This window comes from Danio aesculapii, chromosome 25, assembly GCF_903798145.1.
Source record: "Danio aesculapii chromosome 25, fDanAes4.1, whole genome shotgun sequence".
In the NCBI taxonomy this organism is placed as follows: domain Eukaryota; kingdom Metazoa; phylum Chordata; class Actinopteri; order Cypriniformes; family Danionidae; genus Danio; species Danio aesculapii.
Window position 1 is genome coordinate 12750314 of NC_079459.1, and position 24803 is coordinate 12775116.

Consider the following 24803-nt stretch of genomic DNA (forward strand, 5'->3'; position numbering starts at 1 on the left):
TGTGTGCCCGCGTGCCATGCGCGTCTGGGGACCCGATCGTGAAGCCAATGCTGTAGTGGTCTCATATGAAGCAATCCAAGCGGCGTGCCCGCGGCTGCAGATGCCATATGCCCCAGGAGCCTCTGAAATAATTTCAGGGGGACCACTTTTTTCCTGTCAAACTCTCTCAGACAGTTCAGCATTACCTCGGCACGCTCTCGTGAGAGGCGTGCCTCCATAGTGATCGAGTCCAGCTCCAACCCGAGAAAGGAGATGCTCTGCACGGGGGCGAGCTTGCTCTTTTCTCGGTTGACCTGAAACCCCAACGAGCGGAGGTGCCGGAGTACCTTGTCTCTGTGCATAATCAATTGCTCCCGAGAGTGGGCTAAAAATTAGCCAGTCATCGAGATAATTGAGCGTGCGGATGCCGGCGAGCCGAAGGGGCGCGAGGGCACCCTCCGCAAGCTTGGTGAAAACCCACAGAGACGGTGCCACGGTGGCGTGGAAGTGTGGAGATATGAAAATACGCGTCCTTCAGATCTATTGCTGCAAACCAATCCTGAGGACGAACGCATCGCGTGATGCGCATCTGCGTAAGCATTCCGAAGCGCAGCCTGTGAAGGCAGCGGTTCAAAATGTGCAGATATAGGATTGGCCATAGCCCATCGCTCTTTTTAGGCATGATGAAGTACGGGCTGTAAAACCCGCGCTCCATCTCGGCTGGAGGACCGGCTCGATTGCATCCTTCGCCAGGAGGACAGCAATCTCCTCTCGCAAGACAGGGGCGGACGCAGGACTGACCCTGGTGAAATACACGCCTGTGAACCTGGGAGGCCGTTTCGCAAACTGAATCGCATAGCCGAGTCTGGTCGTATGGATGAGCCATTCCGATGGGCTGACCCGGGCTAACCAGGCAGGCAGAGCCCCCGCAAATGGTCCCACCCGCACGATCGCTGACGTGCCAGCGGCGGGACAGCGTGGAGTGCGTGGGCTCGACCGGGGAGCGCTGGGGTCCCACAGGAGAGCAGGAGAGGAGATGTTCTCGTCTCGCACTCAAACTCCAGAAGAGGGGCTGGGAGTGGAGAGAAAGGAGATCGTTCTCTCGCGCTCCGTGAGCCATTGGCGAAATGCACCGATCCTGCGAGCTGGAAGGCTTAGCGTCCCAGACTGGCAGTGTTCGGGCTGTCACATCCGGAGGAGGTGAAAAATGCTCTTTCACTGACGATTTGATGGCGTTTTTTTTTTTTTTTTTTTACGCCGTTAAATAAAGTGCCCCGCCCTCCAGCAGGGAAAGAGCAAATTCCCTCCTCCCCAGATGGCCCACCTCAGGGACGCTTCGCGGTCCGTTTTACCGAACTTAGCGGCGCCCTGGGCAGCAGCGTGGCCGGAGGCGCAGGCGGGTGCGGCGAAGCAAAGCTGCAGGCGGGTGTCCTCGGCGAAAAAGCAGTGGATGTGGATGGCTCGGCGGGGGGGAGCGGTCATACAATCCCGCCGATAGAGACCTCGCCCATCGCCTCCGACTGCTCTATCACCGGCATGAATTCCTGGGCGAATTCACCGCCAGTGTCGCCGAACAGGCCAGCCTGGGATATGGGTGAGTTAAGAAAGCGAACTTTGTCAATGTCACGCACATCACCAGGTTTAGCCTGAGGTGGCATTCCTGGATCACGGATGTGATCATCGTCCTTCCCAGGGCACACACAGCCGACTTTTTTTGTAAGAGCATAGTCGGTTGCAGTGCGGAGCTCATGCTCAGTCCTGGGTCGGAACCATCCTCGCGCAGCCGGGCCAGCGCCTGCGCTTGGTAGCGCTGGTAGGTGGCCATAGCGTGCATGGTGAGGGGGAAGGCGCACGCAGCACACTGCGTGAGCCTACTGTGCCCATCCAGGAAGAAGGGAATGGGGAGGCTTAGAAGGTCTCGCCTTCATCCTCCACATCACACCCCTCTAATCGGTCCGGCCGCGGGGCTGGGGGATAAACCATCTCCAGAGCCACGGCCGAAGCAGCCTGGGGAAGCACAGCCGCAAAGTCTGCTTCTGGATTCGACGCCGCGCTCATAGTCCCGAAGGGAACGAGCGGGTTCGAATCCTCGTCAGACCTTGACAGCCCAACCTCCAAGGATGGTGAGGATGGAAGCGCACGCAGATCGGGCAGAAAAAAGTGCCCTCAAGACTGCGTGAGTTTACTGTGCACTTCCAGGAAGAAGGGGACGGGAGGCTTTGAAGGTCTTGCCTCCTTATATCCTCCACATCACACCCATCTAGTCGGTCCGGCCGCGGGGCTGGGGGATAAACCATCACCAGACCCACGGCCGAAGCAGCCCGAGAAAGCACGGCCATCATGTCTGCTTTTTAGATGCCAACGCCGCGCTCTCCACCCCGGAGGGAGGGAGCGAGCGGGCTCGCATCCTCATCAGACAATGACAGCCCATCCTCCGATGCAGCGATGGACATCTGACCCCCGGTGTCATCAGGTGAGAGAGCGACCATCCAAGGACGGAGCGCCTCTCTTCACCTTAAGCTTGGATGGAGCGCGTGGAGGAGCGAGAGGTCCGCGGCCAGGGGGCGGCGGATTTACTCCCACTGAAACCCTCAGATCTGCCCGAGTGCCAACCGCAGTGCGGGGGACAACTGGGGTGGGTGGCTCTTTTGCAAGAGCGAGCCGCGATCTTAAATGCGCAACAGACATGACATCAGTGATGGCATGCACTGCCTGCGAGCACCGCATTAACAGGCTGGACCCCCAGACATGAAACGCTGTGCTCGTGCCCATCATCCGGGGATAGGAAACCACCGCATCCAGAAACGCACGGTTGGAGTGACGTCTTGAAAAAGACGCGCTGCACGACCGTGTTGCTCTTTTAGGAAAGATTTTTTCCTATATACAAACCGCTCTTGGAGGACCGGACCCAAAGAACGCCAGGCAAGGGAGAAATACCCAGCTCGACCATCTGCCACTGCGTATACGCGCTCTGGACCGGGAGAAGCTGCTTCTCAATCTCTCCCTGTAGACACAGGTTGGAGATACCCTCAAAGACTCTCTCAGAAGCTTCGTGAAAAGGCTCTGAAAGCGAAAGGATGTCGAGCATGGCACTGGCTGCGTCTTTATAGCATGACTGATTGTCATTGACGCCAGCTGTGCACGCTGACGCTGCCAACTCTTTGGCATTTCATTGGCCTGTTTTTATACTCTTTCAGATGATTGGTTTCTGACGAAATCCCCATAGTGGAAGTTTCCACATAGCATTGAAGTTCCCCATCCGAAACAAAAAGAATAAATAAATACTGCTCTAGATCTTTTTCACTTAAATGACGAATTTAGATTAAAAAACGAAAACACTGACTGGATCTTTTTAAAGGACCAGCATAGGCTGTTTGTCCAATCATGTTTTTTTCTTCCGTCAAATAAAAATATTAGGCTACCTCAAATAGATTGCTCCACAGAAATTATTTAAACACGGAACGCTATTTAATTAATGCTTCACTGTTAGTATTATATTACAAAACCTCTATAAAGATTTTTAGTAGAAGTCATTAGTTTAAAGATTTTGTAAAGATTTTGATTTCTTAATTATGATTATGACTCGTGTGCGCTGCATGTAATAAAAAACATTGATAATGAACCTTAAGGCTCATTTGGTGACTTTTTGTAAAGTATAGGCTACTACATAGTATTTTCAAATTTTGTTGTTTACATATGATATTGCATTAATTTGCATACATGTTTTATAAGCTGTAAAATGAAAGCCTCAGTTTAGTGCAGAGTTATCATTATACAAAAATCAAGAAAAACTTTATATTTGTTTGATTGGTGGATTAGGCTATGTAGGCTATTTAACCAATTATTTTATATAAGAACTATTAATAACTGTAATTTTCCAAATGGAAAAAGATTGCTTTGTTGGTTGCATCCTACACTAAATCATCAATAGCCTATTTGTTGAGTTTATGACGTGGCTCCAGGCAGCACAGAGGCCATCAGCATCAGCGCTGGTTTGTGTCAACTCATCTATGTCAAACAGTGACCAGAAATATCCTTCTTTCATTTTGCTTCTTTGGAAAAATACATCTGTGGGCATGCATGGTTGCGTGTGTTACTGTTCCTGCACACGCTTTTCCATTCCAAAAACGCGAGGCGCCCTGCACTGCCTTTATTGTTAAAAAGAAAAAAGATGTGCGGTGTTCTTTTTTTTGGTCACTAGGAAATGACTGAATCAGCTTAGCTGATTAGCTTAGATTGAGTGTTGCTGTCTATGTTGTTATAATTGTAATTTTTAATAACATTGTGATATTCAAGATTTGTAAAGTCATACAGCTCTGGATGACTTGAAACTGTAACCACTAGTCTCTCCTCCATCATTAAAACGCCAAAACGCGAGTAGCGCAGGGCACATAAGCAGCACATAAAACCGTTAGTAAACCATTACGCAAGATGCACCTCTCCACACAAAAACCGTGTTCGCGGTGATCGACCCCTTATGCAGCCAAACTTTAAAAATATAAAATAATATTTTTAAATCATTTAATTGATACTATTAATTGGTTACAAACGCACCCTTTCGGTTAATGGTTAATCGGTTATTTTGAGCATTCCTACTTGGGGAAAAAAATGGTACAGTATCAGGATCGGATCTGTATCAATCGAAACTCAGAATTTGTGTATCGAGATAAAAAAAAAGATGGGAGAAAAAAGTCAGAATTGAGTCACCATGCAGTATAATGCTGTGTTCACACCAGACGCGGCAAGCGTGGATAAATTGTGCTATTCGCACGTGAACATTTTGAGTTTACTCGCTTCATTCGTGCGTCAATCCGCTTCATTTGTGCGTCTATTCACTTCTCAACAAATGGGGATTCGCGTGATGGGCAGGGCTACTGTCTGCCCTTTCATGTGAAACATGCGATACGCACGTTAAGTGCGTCAATCGCGCAAAACGCTCAACTCGTGCCTCTTCATTCGCCAAATCACGTCATTCGCGCCGCCTCATTTGCGCGTATTGCACCACAGGATGTCTAGTCCCGCATTGACTTAACATGTAAATCACTCGCCCTTGACGCTTCTTCCATGTCTGGTGTGAACGCAGCATTAATGAAGCCAAAGTGTCCTCTTAAACTAAATGTCGTATTACGACTTTTGAAACATAATCTCCATTAGGCCTGTGCGATATGGCAAAAATGCAATCTCGATAATTATTTTCCATATTGAATGATAGTGATATATATTTCAATACAAGTTGTTAATGCTTTCAAATTTGAAAGAGTACCCCAGCAATGACTAAAGCTACAAAAAATAGAGGGTCCATTAAATGGCATAACATCTTTTCAGTGGCTGCAAATTTGATACATCTCTAATATCAACACACTTTCAGATTGCCATTATTGCACATTTCTACTGTGTGATTGGCCCTTAGATCAATATAGAGTAAAAAAATCAGAACTTATCATTGTTATTGACATAAATTTGATCACGATTTGATATAATATCTTTTATCGGCTTAACCCTAATCTCCATCTCTTCTGTCTTCCTTTTCCATTATCCTTTCTATGAATATTTAAACAGGAACCTGCCTTTTATCCTACTTTTTTAACACCCAAATTGTTTTTGTTTATTTTGGTAATGCATAGTTGTTTCAATGACAGTCGAGGGGCTAAAAACTTGGAACCTTGGATACGTGATTAAAAGCACAATGAATCATTTTTATTGTAATATAACTGCGGTGCATATTTGATTTATCATTTCAATAGTTTGAAGTGGACGCTGATGTACGAGTGTTAGTTTTTGTTCTAAGGAGTAAGTAATTTTTTGTTTGGCTCTCAGCATAATGGTTCTTTTGTATATGCACTGTGTGAATTATGAACAAGGGTGGGTGGAGAGAACAGTGTTCGAAAAAAAGGAAACAGCGAGTTGCTGACTATGCAAGTTCTCTATGTTAGAGCTTCTGTTTAGCAGTATACTCTACTGAATTCCTTTGCTGTGTCTTTATAATGAGGATACTTATAGGAATGTTCTAATTACTTCCTCTACTGTGCAGTTTCAAAGACCTGTACTGTGATCCTCAGTTCTTCATATGGTTGTCTTGTATGTGGTGCCTCCCATACTATGTCAGTACAAAACAACTGGCCTATCCATCACCCACAGTCCATGATGTTGTTAAAGTATCTCTTCAGCCACAAGCTATCAGTTAGAGTGACAGAAAGAAAGATATCCAGCATCAGCAACTCTTACCTACAGATAAAGGACCAGTCTTTGCTGACAGTTAGGGGAACCATTGTGAGATGCGTTTTACGCCTATGCTATCTCTTATTTATAATTTCGTCACGAACTGGAGCAGTGCACGAATGAATGTTATTTCATAGTGACAGTATCTGAGAGACTTTGCATCAAGCTTTTGATACTGTTTGCGCACCCTGCTTTTATGATAAATATCTATGGAATACAGTATTTTGCTTTTTATTTGTTGAACATTACAGAAGTGACATGTTGTTTTTTCCTACAGTTGCTGAACTTATCCTCATTTATCAAAATTTGTTTGAGGGTTTTAGTGGTTAAAAGTTTTAAGGCTCTATTTTAACAATCTAGATGCAAAGTCTAAAGCGGATGGTGCAAAAGCATTAAGGGCTTGTCCGAATCTATTTTTGCGATTTTAAGGAAGGAAAAATACGCTCTGCACCCTGGTGCATGATCTAACAGGGTTGTGCTTGTTCTTCTAATGAGTTATGTGTGTTTTGAGCATAACGTGCATTAAACTCATCAGAGTCTGATCTTACATTTTCTTTAAGAGTCAGTTGCGCCACACCTTTGCTATTATTAACCATCTGTGCGAGGATAAAGAATTAGCCTCCTCCATTCGGCCTCTTTACTTTCTCTTTACTTTACTTTTACTCTTTACTACTTTACTTTCGGGGATAAGAAAATGTGGTAACAGTTTATAACTACACACTATGAATCATCTATTAAGCATTATTTTATAGTGAATTCATTATTTGTTAAGCATTAACTCAACACGAGTAGACGTTAGTAAGCAGCTTATAACTGCAGCTACAAATGCTCTATTCTTGACTTAAAAGCACATAAAAAATGGTTGTTCTTTCATACTTTGGTACTGATTAATTTTTTATGACTATATTAAGTATTGCATTATTTAAAAATCATTTGTATTTAAGAGTAGTTGGTGACTTTTAAGGTCATTCAGAATGATTTGGTAAATGATTAATAAACTATTCAAATCAACATTTATATCTTATTATTCAGGTATTCACTAATAGTTAATTTGTATGTTAATAAATGCTTTATTAACTCAACTTTTTCCAGTTTTGTGACCTAATCTAAAGTGAGGACTATTTATGCTTTGTCATTCCCTAATAAATGACAATTAAAGGCTTAGTATCAAATGAATAATACATCTTTGCAATCGTATCTTAAAAGTAATATTACTGTACAATTTAAAAATAAAAACAGGAGTCAAAATATAATATAAAATTGGATAAAACAATAACAATATAATCATTTAACAATATAATATGATGCAACAATTTAAAGTTATTTTGTGAAGTTTAAACTGCACAGAACTTGTATTTTAGTTAAGATTGCAAAGATTTATTTATCATTTGATACAGTTTACATGTTGAAGTCGTTTACGGTTCTTACGGTGAAGTCGTTTATTTTCTTTTTTCTTGTTTAGAATATATCAAAGCCTTTAATTGTCATTTATAAGGGATTTATAAAGCATAAATAGTCCTCACTTTAGATTCGGTCACAAAACTGGATGAAGTTGAGTTAATAAATCGTTTATTACCATACAAATTAACTATTAATATATACCTGAATAATAAGATATATGAATGTTAATTGAAATTTGTTTATTAATCATTTACTTCTTTCGCATTCTGAATAATCTTTAAAAACCAGCAACTACTCTCAAATAACTGGTTTGTAAATAATGCAATACCTAATTTAGTAATGAAAAAAATATAATTAACAAAGTTTGAAAATACAATTCTTAAGCAGATTATTTATGTGCTTTTATGTCAAGAATAGAGCATTTGTAGTTATAAACTGCTTACTAACATCTGTTAATGTAGAGTTAATGCTTAACAGATAATAAATTCACTATTTGCTAATGTTAACAAATGATTCAGCGTATAGTTGTTATAAAGTGTTACCGGAAACGGTGTTGTACGCACTCTACTGAAGACATCCATTAGCCTACATATTTAATTTCGTTTGTTAAGCGCAAAGATTTGTTTCAAAACCATTTCTAAATTCTGTTTTATTTTCCAGCAAATGAATGAATGAACAATAACAAAGTGCGTTCAAAAAACTTATTTATTTTTTAGTTGTATCCAAACACACATCCTATTCTTATGCCCCATATGTTGATGCATATGTCAGTATTGTCCAACCCGACATTTGGACAAATTTAAACTTTTTTTTTTTTTAAAGCAAATAAAAATATGCATGTAATAAATAATACTGTCAATAATAACAACATTATACAATTAAAGATCGTCATGAAAAAAATGAAAAATAGGTGAAGATGAAGAAGAGATGAAGAAGGCATGGCAGTAGGGGTTTTTGTAAAAATTTTTGTAACATTTTATTCTTTTTTTTTTTTTTTTTGATATGTAAAGATATGTGTATTGCTGCACATCCTGTGTGTATTAAGCAATGTGTAAGCATTCGCATAGCGCAACCTGCTCTGGACTTTAGAGCAGCTTTTAGGGCGTACTCACACTATGTACAGTTGCCTTGAACCGGGCTGAAGCACGCTTGTCCCGACGACATGCTTGACCGTCTCCCCTGACGGCCCGCACTTATATTACATTCGGGCCTGAGCGCGCTTAAGTCATCGATGATGCACTGTTCAGTAGAGAAGCGCTTTCGCTCAGCTCAGTTGAGTCAAATATCTCGCCGATTAATAAAATTCACATCTTGTCTTCCAACTGTGCCAGCCAAGTGAACCGTGCCTGAGTCAGATTCAGAGCCCTCATACTTCTCAAACGATCCGGGAGACGGGCCTGGGCATGGTTCGGATAGCATAGTGTGAGTAGGCCCTTAGATGGTCAATGGCACAGTCTATTTCAAAATAGCAACATGCCAACAATGCACCTTAACACACTTCCTTTCTAGAACTGCACACCCAAGAGTCCACAAAGTGACGCAAATGAATTTGCTATTTAAACAACGTAGCGCAAAACATGAAAATTAGGCTTGTGTTGGTCTTAAAATAGCAACAAATCATGCCATGCACATCTTGCGCCTTATTGTGCCGGGTGTATGATAGGGCCCTTAGACTTCTAAAATTAAAATTATAATCCAGTCCTAGTTATCTCCCTCACCCTATGATTTTCTCTGTTGTATCCACAATATTATGGGATGGTGCTGTATTGATTGTTCAGTAGTTCACTGTGTAAGCTTTTATCAATGAAGGCTTTGCAAAAGAGCACAGTGATACACTTTATGGTCTGGCAGACGATGAAACAGTATCATGTTATACCGTATTGCTTGATCTGTTGCTTGTTCAGTATGGAGGTTTAAAGGCTCCTTTATACTTCTAACGAAACCAAAGAGTGAACTCAAATGACATAATTATGAACAAAATCTGGCCAAAACAAAGTTCGAAACGGCTAACCAAAGTAAGTGCCAAGAGTTGATTTTGACTCCTAAACACTAGGGATGCTCAGATCAAGGTTGTTATAGTTAATGAAAACGAATGAAAAAAATGAAAACTAGATTTGAAAAAACATTTTCGTGAACTGAAATAAAAGTAAAACAAGAGTTTTTCAAAAAACTAGAACTAAGTGAAACTGCATTGTGCACATAAAAAAACTAACTGAAACTAACTTTAATCATAGTCGAAACATCCTTCGTTTTCGTCTTCGCAAATGTATTTATTACTTAAGCCTACTGTATGATTTTAATAGGAAATCTGTTTACTTCGTGCTGCAGGTGTTTGACCCATACGGCACCTCACAGTCTGTAATCCTGATGCCATAGGCAGCAGCACGGTGACATATTAAATACGATGCCAGCAGACACTTAAAAGTGTTAATTTAACACATTTGTGCCCATTATAAGTTTTATTTCCGTATAAGTGATCCTGATCGCGAACTAATTGTTCTCTTTAACCAGATCTTCTAAGTGAACCGGTTGAACTAGTTCATCAAATTGAACTGAATCATTTGAAATGATTTGCCTCTCCAGTAAGCCCTTATCCACAAACTACTTACTTTTTAACTAGCCTGATACCCCCTCTGATTAGAAATAAACCAATTTCCCAAGATATTCAGTTATTAGAACACTGATATCAGATTTGAGAACCGTAGAACCAATAATACTGCACATGCGTGATTCAGCAAGTGAACCGAACACAAACAACTAAACTGCAGCGCAGGTAAACTGAGGTCTTAAATGAGAGGATCTGGTGAAACATAAGTTTATTTCTTAACAGAAAATCATTATGAAATTTAAATAATTGAATTAATTGCGTAGGTTGGGTTGGAAAACTTAAAGATAAAGAACTTTTCGGGTCATGGTGATGTTTTAAGTGACTGAAATGATGATTGCTGACTACATATGTTTGGTCCCAAAAGATCTGGTTCGCGTTAAAGATCAGAACTTCCCATACTGTGTATCTAACCTCAGAAGCAGACTTGCACACATTGTACTTAGGGCTGCTATCTTGTGGGCTGTTGTATTTGAACTTGAGGATGGGTAGATGGTAGTGGTACATAATAGTGGTCATGTGTCCTCTGAATACATGTTTCAAAAAATTTATCTTTGGTTGAGTTTTTATTATACAATCTTTATTTTGATGATTTTTTTAATCTTGCACTTAACAAATATCGTTATTTACCTAAAAAAATTAATAAATAAATAAATCTTGTTGAAAACCTAAAACTAATAGTGAAACTAATAAAAACTAAACTAAAACTAATCAATTTCAAAATATAGAAACTAATAAAAACTAGTAAATCCACCTATAACAACTAATTAAAACTAACTGAATTTGAAAACAAAAAGTCAAAATGAAATAAAAACTAAAACTAATAAAAAATCCAAAACTATTATAACCTTGGCTCAGATCAGGTTTTTTGCAGACAATCAGACAATACCGATTCCTTGTCATTGTGATCAGCCGTTACCAAGCGCTGATTCTGATGCTTCAAGCTTTATATAATTTTACCATTGCAAAAGCACATTTCCCTCTATGTATGAGATCTTGAGATCTATGAGAATAAATTAATTATGTTACGTGTTATGGTCAGAAGCATTCATTTATTCATTCATTCATTCATTCATTTTCTTTTCGGCTTAGGGCCTTTATTAATCTGGGGTCACCACAGTGGAATGAACATATAATTTTACTGACAGTGCAATTTGGAAACATTGCTCACATGTTGTAGCACTGTGGATATATAACCCGGGTTGTAAACAAACACTTGCGATTGGTTCATTTGATTGGCCAGATCAGCGAGTACCGATCGAGTCGTGAAATGTGATTATCAACCAATACCGATCTTCGGCCGATTGATCGGAGCATCTCTACTTAACACCTTTGAGCTACCACCAATCACAATCGTAGATGTGTTTAGAACTTCTGGAATCCTTCTTTGACTTTTGATTCCTCCCCCTAATTCTGTTCTCATTCCTTGTGGTCACACAGGAGAATAACATGTAAAACAACAACACTAGCCACTTGAATATGCTGGAGGAGGTCACACATCAGACATGAAGCCCACCTTGTCATGCCACGTCTCTTCTAAAAGTGTGCACACACCGGTGGCACCATTTGGTGTCTGTCTTCAGCAAATCGAAAAAAGTAACACGTTGTGGTGGCGCTTCTCGTCTTGAAGGCTGTTCTCCAGATGTTTATGGTACTTCTCTCTCAATCACCATTGTTGTTTTGGGGTATGTGCAGACAAAGTGTGACACATTTACAACAATGCCTACTGCTGTACAAGGCTGTTGGAATTTTGAAAAAAAAAAAGACTATACTGTAAAACAGTATAGAAACTAGGGCTTTTAAAGTGTGGTATGTAGGATTGGACTCATGGTACTAAAGGAAAGTGGTTAGAACCCAGTGTAAAGATTACACTGCTGATCAGCTTAAAGTGTTTAAAGGCTGAAATATTATTTATACTTCTGTGTCAAGTGCTCACATATGGTCCGGCACAGGCTTCGTGCAGTCGCATAGTCCTCGCCGTGGCTGACGCCAACACTGAAGCGCACCTCTTAAAAAATGAAATTACACGTCACAACAACGCATATCGCAAGCTCTGTGATTGGTCGGCTTGGTAGCACTGATAAGCGTGGGCGATGCTGAGAGCGGCAAGCCCGATGGAGCGATTGTTTACAAGTGTCGTGTCCCATGAAGGAGTTCCAGATGGAAACTTTTGTTTTGTGTTTATAAAGTTGTTGCACGTATGCTGGTTCCCACCTCTAAATGAGCGAGTTTTAGCTACTTGTAGCGTTCAGATAAACCAAACACCTACGAAAAAAAATCGACAGAAAGGAAAATAAAAACCAACTGCCAGTTAGCGTTTTGGAAATGTAACAAAGCAACAAAAACATCGCGCCAGGGTCTCCGCGGGGTCTTAAAAAAGTCTTAAATTTACCGAAATATTCTGTTGTAGGTCCTAAATCATTTTAACAGGTCTTAATTTTCATATGTCCATGAAAAGCTACTCATTCAGGCTGAAAACATCCAATCACCAACAATCCATCTCAATTGATCTTTTAACAAATAGTTTTTAACTTTATTTACCAATATAGTTTAATTATATTCCTTACAATAACATTCATTTAAAAGTATTTTATTTTTGGTGAGGACACTGACCTGGAGAGGTTTTTTTTTTTTTTAAATTGAAAAATGTTAAAAAATTGCATCTATAAAACCAAACCAAAGTTTGCTTGTTTTGTTACGTACACATTTAAAATATGACGTCAAGAAATATGTAAATTAGCATTTCTTTGATGAAAATAGTACAACTCTTTATCTTTTCCATTAGAAAAAAAAGTCCTATAGAGTTTATCTCAGAATTAGTCTTAAATTTCACTGATGATGATGTTAAAAAGTCTTAAATTTGACTTTATGAAACTTGCAGAAACCCTGGTGTGGAGAAGTATAAATTAAAGGTTATGTGCAAGGGAGGTGCCATGGGTTACAGCATCACTCGACACAGAAGTATAAATCAGCCTTAAGGCTCAATCGTCAGACATGCCACAATCTGTTGGCATCATCAATGTGGCAACCTGCATGTGCTTTGTTGTCATCGGAGGGGCCTGATCTCTAAACATGTATTTCTATTGAGCGTAATGTAAACACGATTTCTATTGAACAAGATTTTTTCTGTAAAATTTTGCTGAGCAAAAGTACAAATGTGAGCACACCTTTATTTATGCTATATGAACCACTGCCTTAATGAGCAACTATAGTCCTTTAGGGCGACTTTCCTGTGAACTTCATATCTATCAGTAATAGGGCTGTTTTATTATAATTTTTAAAAATAATTTATAAAATTTTTTGGACAGATACTGCGATTTCGATTTGATTTGCGATTTAATTTCGTAGTCAAGCTTCAGCTGAATAATCTGTATCGTAGCTTTTTACTGCTAAAATGCAGTAAGTGTTAGTTCAAAAAAGGAACTGAAAAGATATTAACTTAAACATTTATTCAATTTTGTTACAAATTCAGAAATGAAACACTCATTTTTAATCTAAAGCAAACATTAATTCATTCATTTTCTTTTTGGCTTAGTCCCTTTATTATTCCAGGGTCGCCACAGCGGAATGAACTGCTAACTTATCCAGCACATATTTTACGCAGCGGATGCCTACACACTCACTCACACTCATACACTACGGACAGTTTAGCCTTCCCAATTCACCTGTACGGCATGTCTTTGGACTGTGGAAACCGGAGCATCCGGAGGAAACCCATACGAACGCAGGGAGAACATGCAATCTCCTCTAGAGCAAACAGTAAACATGAATTAAATGACCTTACCTTTCTGTAAACAAGTTGAACTCAAATTAGGGAGATAGTGTAGCTTATTATAAAAACAAAAAGTAAATAATTATAAAAATGCAAAAACACTTGGCAAACTAACAAGGCTGAAGCAACTCTGAAATTGTACTTTGCTCTTGCTTGCTACTAGATTGAGTGTCACTGCAAGACTGTCCTCCTGCCTGTGGTGCTTTTTTTAGTCGTTGGTTGTTGTATTTCCTCATGCTGTGGCAACAATTCTAGCTGTTACAATTTACTTTTTTTCAGTTTGTTTAGTGTCTGTGACTTTTAAACCAAAATATTCCCATATTACTGATGTCCTGTTTTTCTTTGATATTAATTAGCCTATTAATGCTTCTGAGGCAGCAAACGCCATCATCCCACTCTGGCTAGTAAGACAATCACACACAGATGGCAGTCATGCATTTGTTCTGGGTGAGGGAAATTAAATAATACAGATATATTTCATATCGCAGCCTCTTGCGACTGACTAATTGCAATGTTTCAAATCGCGATTCGATTTCGATTAACCTCACAGCCCTAATCAGTAATCTAATATGACTTAGAAATATATTCTGTCTTTAAGATTGTTTGAAAACTACAGGAAGGTATGTTTGATTGGGGAACACTGAAGGATAGTGACCCTTCAGGAAAGTACACGCTTGATGTTAGACATGCCTGAGCTATATGCAAGCACCCAACAGGTTGTTTTAAATCAGAAACTGATAGACTAAGCATTAGTAAGAAATTCAATAATCAGAGTGTCAGTAAAAAAACTAATAAAATGTGAAAGAAAAAGAAAATCACTGTTTTTATATGGTAATGCAGTAGCCATTGATCAAAATGCATTTCATCCAGTGAAGATTGCATTGAGTCAGAATATTTCCCCACTATTATCAATATCCTGGGCCGTATCGTCTCTAATATTGTGTGAAATTGCTTGAGCTTGGTGTTGAGGAGGGAGAAAAGGCGAATAAAGCCAGCCATTAGGATTAAGTGGTCTGAGAGAGATAGCTTTATGAGAGAGGAGAGAGAAGGCCAAATCAATACGGCTGTCACGGTGAACGAGGGCCTTCATTGTGGTGGTCTGTGCACACTATTTTTTTTACTTCGACTTGCGTCATATATCACTCACCCTGCGTACATCACAGAGGTGTTGAATTGCACACAATAAAGTTGTTCTCCATTATTGCAAATTAACAGGTAAAGACTATATATTTGTAGCATCTGGTCATTTTATTAATCTTTTTGTGACATTAATTTTATAGGCCTATTTTAGTTGACATTAGTATTGATATTGTTTGTGTGTGTGTTTTGACCTCATGAGAGATTTCTGAAAACGTCGAGGAAGTACTAGATCTTTTACCTCTTGCCTTTTTCCTTTATGTTTTGTGGAATTGTCTTTGTTGCATGCTTTTGGTTCAATTTGCATCATCTGAGTCCCAGGCCAGTTGCCAAATGCACTTGTGTCATCCTGCATATAAACTGGGGAATGGATGCCTCATGCAATAGTAATAGAGACTAAAGTAGTGCCAGACTTCCTGCATGTGCTTTGTGCTCAATATGGAAGTCAATATTAACATTGACTTCTGCTTTTACTAAAGGATTTTTTTTACTCCCTTTAAAAGGTTAGCGCACGTCTGTTATTAATTACTCAACCTCATGTGGCTCTAATCCACTGAAACCTTTGTTTATCTTCGCAACACATATTAAGGTATTTTGGATTAAATTTGACAGCTCCCTCATACTTTATAGATAGCAATGGTCCTTTTGCTATTTTTTGACATCTAAATAAAATAGCGTGCCAGTGATGGTTAGGCTTGTCACAATATCTATTTTTTGTTGTTCGATATATTGCACCAAAATATATTGCGATAAACAATATTATTGTCATTTTAGGACCATTTTATGTCACTCGTTATATAATGCCTGAATGACAATATAATATCACAATGCAAGTACACACTTTCAAAGCGCACATCATATTTTATTCTTAAGAATATTTTATTTAATTATTGTCATTTTTACAATTTAATAATTAGGCATTGGAATCAGAATGTGAAAATGCATATCCTAAATAAATAATAATAAATGTTAACAAAAAAAGTGCAAGGTAATAAGTAATGCTGTGTTCACACCAGACATGGCATGCATGAAGGAATTGCACCCAAATAGACTCGTAAACATTTTGAGTTTACTCGCTTCATTCGATTCAAATCTGCTTCACAATAGATACGTATTCACGTCATGGGCTAGGCTTCTGTCTGCTTGGTGACTCTAGCATCATTGCTAAATGGCTAACATAGATTTTATTGAGAGAGTAACTGTGCTCTATGTGTTTTAGGAAGGCTGAAAAACAGTGTAGATTTGTTCGCCGCTATGTCTGGGTCCATTAGATCCTTTCAGAGGTGCGCCCAGCTCTGTAAAAAAACTCCCCCAGAGACTATACCTGGATGATGGAGGCTTTCAGCGGTGCTTCAGACTGAGCAAAGCCCAATTTCTTGAACTGTTGTGAGGTGTTGGCAAGAGGATTTCTCGTCAACACCAACAACAGGCACTACATCATAATCACTTCCCTGCAAGAGAAAGCTCATGAATGGTTAACGGGCGCTAATCTCAGCTGACGTTCAACTTTTCCAACTAGAGCGATTCGTGCAAAATGCGCCAGAACCCAATCAAATGCAAAAAACGCTCAACTTGCACTGAGTCATTGACACCACAGAATGTCTATTCGCGTCTTTGCATCTGGTGTGAACGCAGCAAAACAGAGGCTGTGATATCTGCTACCAGATCTATTTCCAGCTGTCAGACACCCACATGAGAATAAACTATTGAAATTTATGGTAAATACTATAGTGTTTTTAACCATACTGACACCTCCAATAGAGATGGAGATGTTGCAAAATCAGCTAAAATGTTGCTAAAATAGGTTTTTATGTACGGGTGATATATATTGCATCACCAAAATGATTGAGGTCGATATATTGATTATTGTGACAGGCCTAATGATGGTCATGCACATCTTGTCAAGGCAGCACGGTTGTTCAGTAGTAAATCTCCACTGCAGGTGCTCTTGTTATCAGTTATCTTGATTTCATTACTGTTTGACTAATTAAATTTCATTTTTAAATGTCAGTTTGATTTGACTATTTCGTGTGTGTATAGTAAAGGCTCTTCCATCTGAAAGCAAGTGCTGGAGTTACACTAGAACTGTCTTTTTCGAAAAAATGCACATAAAAATGGCCTTCGATTAATCTTCCAGCACTTGTTCAATGTTCAGAAAAGTAAACATTTTTTAATTATTCCATGTCACTTCAAGTAAGCAGTACAACATGCAAATGTTGTAATGCCCATAGTAAACATGGACCATAATCTGATGCAGAAGACACTGGAGAACAAAGTTGTGCTTTTTTCGGTTGTACAAAGGTGTTCTTGGAGCTTCATATGATTACAGTTGAACCACTTAAGTCAGTTAGAATGTTCTGGAAGTAGTTTTGGTTTCTTTTGCTGTACTTTGAACATCTCAGGACTGTTGTAGTTTTTGGAGGATGGGATAACTCACGGATTTCATCTAAAATATCTTAAACATAATAGGCAATCAGAAAATTTGTGATTTTCAAAGGGCACCTATCATGCAATATGAACTTTTGGAAACTGTTTGGACAGAACTGTCTGTAGGTGTAGTGTGTTCACAGTCATATTGGAGTGATATAAACACATCAGGTATCTTTTTTTTAATTATCCTGATGTAAAAATAGGATCTAAATCCCAGCAGTTTTGAAGCCTGCCTCACCTTGATATAGCTGTTTGGTATTCCCCGCCCATCGATAATGATTGACAGGTGCAGATTACCGTGTCTTAGTATTGACACATATAATCATGTCCATAAGACAGGATTTGCAAAGACATTGGAATTAAAGATCTTTTCCAACTCTCTGTGATCAAACTGCACTTCAAGAAGCAGTAAGTGGTACATGTTGATGTTTTTATAGTATCTTGAACTATATACTTTTTGAGCTATGTTATTCATAATTGCTGCACTGAGCACAGCTGCATAGTGTACACCAGTGGTCCTCAACCACCGGGCTGTGGATCAGTAGCGGTCCGTGGATCAATTGAGTACCACATAAGTAATCATTAATTATTTCTGTTTTGTTTATTATCCGAGTCTGAAAGAACTTTTATTTCGAAAAATCTTTATTTTGATAATTGACCATATTCTCTCGTTTACATCGAGATTTAAATTTAACTCACAAGCCGCAAAATGAGTAAGAAACAGACGTCTTTAGAAAGTTTCTTTGCGAAGGGGAAAAGGCCCAGTGAAGGACCTGCAAACTGCCAAGGGATGGATCCACAAGCCATTTGTCATCAAATCAGGTGAATCCACCATGTCTGTGCAAGAAGAAGATCCATATCTTATCTTTTCTAGAGTTTTTTCTTTTTCTAGAGCAAGTTCGTTGTTTCCAATGGAGGCATGATGCACTCGCATCTCCCAGGCGTGCCCAGTTGAATGAATCCCGCGAGGGCACCGCGAGTCACATGACAGGAACTGACCGATTAGCTTAAGCTTGTATGGAATATTTATATATATAATTATCTCAGACAAACACAGAACACCCAATTACTGCAGTGCTTTGTAATTTTCTCCATAAATAAAACTTGCATTAGAGTGACAGCCATGTTTTGTCATCTTGTCATCCTCTGAGAAAACGGTTGATGGTCGCCTAGTAACCTATGAACCAACGGCCCCCCTCCCCCCTGTCCACGGTGAAATTGTGAAGTGTTAACCGCTCCGTGGTGATAAAAGGTTGAGGACCACTAGTGTACACAACTATCAACAAGCACTCTTCAATCACACAACTGCATGTCTCAAAGGCACTGCATGAAATAAATGTTCACAGATGATTAAACATTTGAATAGATCACACTGAAGGAAGAAGTTCAGCTATGGGACCATAATATTTTAGGTTCAAATATACACCTAATAAACAGACTGTGAGAATGTATCAGTGGCGGTTCTAGTTTAAATGGCACCCAGGGCAAACCACCCCATACATTGGTTTTCTGCGCGTTAGGCATGTGCCGGTATCACATTTTCATGCTGCGATTAATTGATTGAGCTTTTGTCATGGTATACGGTATTATCACGATATTGTAATTTTAACTTTTTAATTAACTAAAAGTACTTCAAACATTTAAATACAAATAAATATAAATAAAACAATACACAATATAAAAGTAAACTTGAGCAGTTATATCAAAGTGAATGTGCAAAGGGAAACCGTCTTCGATCAGCAATCGTGGAATGAACTGCCAACTATTCCAGCATGTTTTATGCAGCAGATGCCTTTCCAGCCACAACCCAATATTGGAAATCACCCATACACACTCATTCACACATACTCATACACTACAGTCAATTTAGCTTATTCAATACACTATTCACTCAGCCTATATTCAATAATAAACATAACAAAAACTGCCTGCTAATGCATGGGTAAATCTTCAAAGGGAACAGTGTTACATTTTAACCTCTTTCACCTCATCCTGCTTGCTGTTTCACTATCTAAACAATGAAAACATAATATAAGTCAAATTTGTTTCATTTTGATATTTGATTTACACTGTCTCTTTTGCAGTATATCAGTTTTAATAACCAATAATGGCCATTATAACAGTATAACGTACATTAAATTTAAACGATAAAGGTAAGCAATCAGTCAATGTGCAGAATCAGTGTATGTGGTTGTATAAATTAATATATTAGCTTTGCACTCAGCCAAAACAGTTAACTGAGAACAAGTGATTCAAAAGACATAAGAATTGTTAGATAGAGACAACAAGATGAATTCAATATCACGTTTAACAACTATAGTGAGATGAGATCACCCAGCAGATGAACTGTCTGACATGCACTATACTCTCACCTGGGGTTTATGCTTACCCACTGAACTAGTGGCTGCAGCTCTGGGCAGAGAGTGCGTGGTCACGTGATTTGCGTTTTTAGCCGTGTACTAGAATGAACAGAGAACTTTTCAGAATCACTAAATGAAACGCCGGTGTATTTCCCGCGATTTTTCTGCGCCTCCCTTGCGTTTCTTCTCTCTGACTCTCGACTATTTTGGAAATACACACAGACGACGCATGCTCACACGGAGTCCAAAATAGGAGTTTGTGATTGGGCCAGCCCATTGTCAATACCGAAAAGAGCCAATGGGGTGCAGAGTGTCACATGGACCGGCCCGGTCTGTCTGTCCGGGAAAAAAAGCATCTACTTTCAGAGAGTCACAGATCACAGCAGCGTCAATCAATAAGGAAGAAAAAAACGATAGGCTGCTAAGCCTTTTATGGGCCGATCAAATCATAAGACGATGATCAGCCCGGCCCAAAAAGTACGTCGGCCCACCGGGAAAGTGCCCGGTCTGCCAGATGGCAAGTCCGCCCCTGCGTGTGAGGATTATAGTGCGGTGGCAGCGGCGGCGCGCACACAGGGCTTCTACATCAGAGTGGATGAACACAGGGATTGTTTACATCAGAGTGCGCATCAGTTCTGCGCAGCATATATGCAGTGTTTCTTCAAGCGGTTGATGGAAAATAAGCTAAGGCGCGTCCTAAGAATATAAATTCGGATCTGTTATTTTTTACGGTATTTTGAAGTGCCCGCGATAACAATATCGTGCATATTCATTACCGTGATTTATCGCATTACCGAATACCGGCACAAGCCTACTGCGCGTATGCGTCAATTTGCTTTCACCAGCGTTGTTTTGGTTGCACATAGAGAACAACACGTGCAAAAGATGCCAAATGTGAATAGCTCATAACGTCTTTATTCTGGGATTGCCACTTTAAATAAATACACTTGCATAAAGTAAATCTCTCAATGATCTTACTAGGGGACGTCTTTTTGCACCGTCTCCCCGTGCCGCCCCCAGCAAGATGCCAATCTGAGCGATCGCCCATATTGCCCATGCCTAAATCCACCACTGTGTACTATTTGTCATTTTTATTGAGCAGTTAGTTGTAATCACAAATGTAACTCCCCAAATGTAATCAATGCCACTGAACCAAATGACACTTGCGTATTTTGCTGTTTGTTGTTGCTAAATGATTAATTATTGTTATGTTTTAGCCTGTATTAATCGATTGTACCGGAAAAAAATATTTAGAGTACTAACATAAAGTAGAATTACTAAAGACTGACAAAAGTTCTAACAAATTAAGCAGAATAGACTGAAATAAAGTCAGTAATCAGGAAAACTCAAACTATTTTGACACATTAAGCCATTTTCTATACGAGTTAACAGCTTCCACATGTTTTTCTTTGGTTTAGACTGCATAATAAAGCAGCACAACATCTTCAGTAGTAGATTACCATTCCATCGAATGCTGTTGTTTACATCCGAGTATCTCCATCATGGCCCTGCATACAGGACTAAATTGTAAACACACTCTATCAAAAAATATATTATTGAAGTCAATAGCTACCAGTTACAAACATTCTTTCTAATATTTATAATACATTTTGTACAACAGAACTAAATTAAAACAGCATTTTCATATTTCGGTGAAATTCCCCTTCATGGTCTATAGGCTCATCTTTTAACTAGTAGTGAGACTGGATGCACTTCTGTTTACAGTACATGTACTAATATTATGCATTGCAGACGCAGCTCCCCTTACCACTTGTAATCGGATTTATAGGAATGTGTCCAATCTGCTTAAAACATCCTAAATGCACATAAGCACCTGCAGCATGACCAAAGCTGATGCAGTATACAGTGACATCCTGCCTCTATACAGATGTGCATATCAATTATTCATAGTGAGAGAGAAATCAAGCACCTGGGTTAACTTAACACCCAGACGGCTTCTGCTTGTAATCGCTTCAGACAGCCAGCATATGACACTTATCCATTGAGTGTGTGTGCATCTAAAAGGGTGTGAAAGAAGTGTCATGTTTTTTTTTGTTGTTGTTTGTTTGTTTGACTTTGTTTTCTTTATCTGATACTTGATTTGCAGTATTTTGTGTTTGTGTGTGTAAATACACACAAATATACACATACATACAGTGCTCGGTAGAAATGTGTACAGTACCTTTTGAAAATGAACATTTCTGTCCATTTGTCATTGAATATAGCCAATATATTTAAATCCATATTTATGTGTGTATATCTGATGGATCCATCACATTTTATCTTTCTTTACAGTGTACAGTGTCTCTTTCACAATTAATTCTGAAAACTGGCATGCTAGATGTGTGTGCCAATGTTCATACATGTGTGTGAATTGTAGTTCGGGGGCCAGTCTGTCAAAAGTGCATAGGTGGCGCTGTCGAGTCATTTTGGCACACCAACTTCCGAAACCTATAACAAGCCAAAATTTTCGCCACTTCTAGTTTATGTGGAAAGTTTAGACCCTCAAAATCACGATTCATTCTAGAGAAGAAGAAGACGAAATGGAGCAATTCCAAAAGGGCCTACGCACTGTTCCGGTGCTCGGTCCCTAATTAATGAAAAGATGGAAAAACTTCTTTCAATTAATATTAGAAGACACATACAAACATCATTAAACACTAAATGTGTCTAGATGTATTAAATATTATAAATAATTTATTAGGTGTCTTTTAGACATAATTTTCATGAAACTGTGCTGTGCTTTCATGAAAATGTTTATTTATGTATTATTTTGAATGCTATTTTTTTCAGGATGCCGTAATTTTTTTTTTCAGAAAAGGTAAACAAAATTTAGGATTATTCCACATAGAAAAAACACATATATATATATATATATATATATATATATATATATATATATATATATATATATATATATTTAGTACTCTTATTAAATATGACTTGTGCAAGCATGTGGTGGAGCACTTCAGGAATTGTCAGCTGTCAGACGATGGAGGGCCTGTCTTAAGCACAGTACTTGCTGACAAAATGCAATGTGCCTTTGAAAAGAGTAGTGAGTGCAAAGAGAATAGCTGCAGAGTTAGACTCTTTCAGAAATCTGCACAGCTAGTCTGTTTTTGAGGCTTAGGAGCCCATATTCCACAGCTTCAACTTGAAAATAAAAAACAATGCTTTTAAAAGTATAATAATGGATATTATATGTTTGCAGTAAATAGTCTTGAAGGGAATTTGCTGGTTGAAGTCAGCAGGAAATCACTGTTAATCTTTTTTGTTGCAAAATTTGTTTTCCATCTGAAGCTTGTGTCGTATTGTTTTTCATTAAAACTTACTGATTTGTGTCTATGCCGATATCCTAGTGGTTAAGAGTGTCAACATAGCACTATGTTGCTCACGTGACCCAAGTTTTGAAAAAAAAATATATATATATATATATATACACAGCGGAATGAACCACTAACTTATCCAGCATATGTTTTACACAGCGGATGCCCTTCCAGCAGCAACCCAGTACTGTGAAACACCCATACACACTCACATGCACACGCATACACTACGGCCAATTTAGTTTATTTAATTCAACGATTAGCGCATGTCTTTGGACTGTGGGGCAAACCAAAGCACCCGGAGAAATCCCATGCGAATAGGGGGAGAACATGCAAACTCCACACAGAATTGTCAACTGATCCAGCTGTTACTCGAACAAACAACCTTCTTGTTGTGAGGCGACGGTGCTAACCACTGAGCCACCATTTCGCCCTTTGCTTAGAAAATAACTACAGTTAAAAAAAAAAGGTGTATTCTTAGAAAATCTTCCTGAATTAAGCAGGGGTGTAAAGGTACATGTATTTGTCCTGAACCATTACAGTACAGGCATCACAGTTGGGTTCTCTGATGAATACAGTCAGTCCAGATGTGCCAGTCACTAAATTTATGCAGAAATATACTGTAAAAAAAAATTTTTTTATACTCTAAAAAAATTTTATGGTAAAAAACTGGTAGCTGTGGTTGCCAGAAATTTACAGTAAAAATACAGTAGAAATGTTATCAAGTTTATGGTAGTAATAACCATAAAATTTATGGGAAAATGTAAACTGTGGTTGACAGAAATCTACCATTAAAAATACAGTGAAATGTTTTTTTAGTTTGCAGTGTATATAATTCAATTCATGTTTATTTCTATAGTGCTTTTACAATGTAGATTGTGTCAATGCAGCTTAACATAGAAGTTCTCGTAAATTGAAACCGTGTCAGTCCAGTTTTCAGAGTTGAAGTTCAGTTTAGTTCAGTTCAGTGTGGTTTAAATTTCACTGCCTAAAGTCTAAACACTGGTATACTTAAGAAAACTGAAAAATTCACAGTAAAAAAAAAAAAAAAAAACTGGCAGCTGTGGTTGCCTGAAATCTAATGTTAAAAATACAATAGAAATATTTTTCAGTTTACAGTATACATATGTAACTTTTGAAAATATTGTATAAACATGGAAGGTTAAATAACCTTAATAAACAACGATGTCAAATTGAAAAGAAACTTTTATTTAATTGCAACAAATACATGAACTTCATGCAGCAGAACAACTTATTTACAGTCTTTAAACGAAATCAATAGCAAAAGCATATTAATTCAAAGTTATGTAGTTTCAATGTTATTGCACACTGAATCCGAAATTTTCATCTGTAATTTTTGCACATTAACAAATAAATTCGACATCACGTTGTGTGAATCGTATTGACACACTGCCTCTATAACTTTCGTCCGTCATTAAAAAAAAATTGAACCGGGTTTGATTTTTATTTATTTATTTTTTGCATCCAAAAAAAGCGCTTTGAGAGGTGTTTTGACAGTTCAGAGACACCGTACAAACGAAAAGCTAAATACAGGATGCCGTCATTTGGGCTAC

The 24803-nt window shown here is 38.9% G+C and overlaps 1 protein-coding gene across 4 annotated transcripts in view; it reads left to right on the forward strand.

Annotated features, from left to right (window-relative positions):
• Window positions 1-24803, forward strand: part of pot1 (protection of telomeres 1 homolog) — a 105863-nt gene that overhangs the window by 39587 nt on the left and 41473 nt on the right. The gene's annotated exons all lie outside the window — the stretch shown is intronic.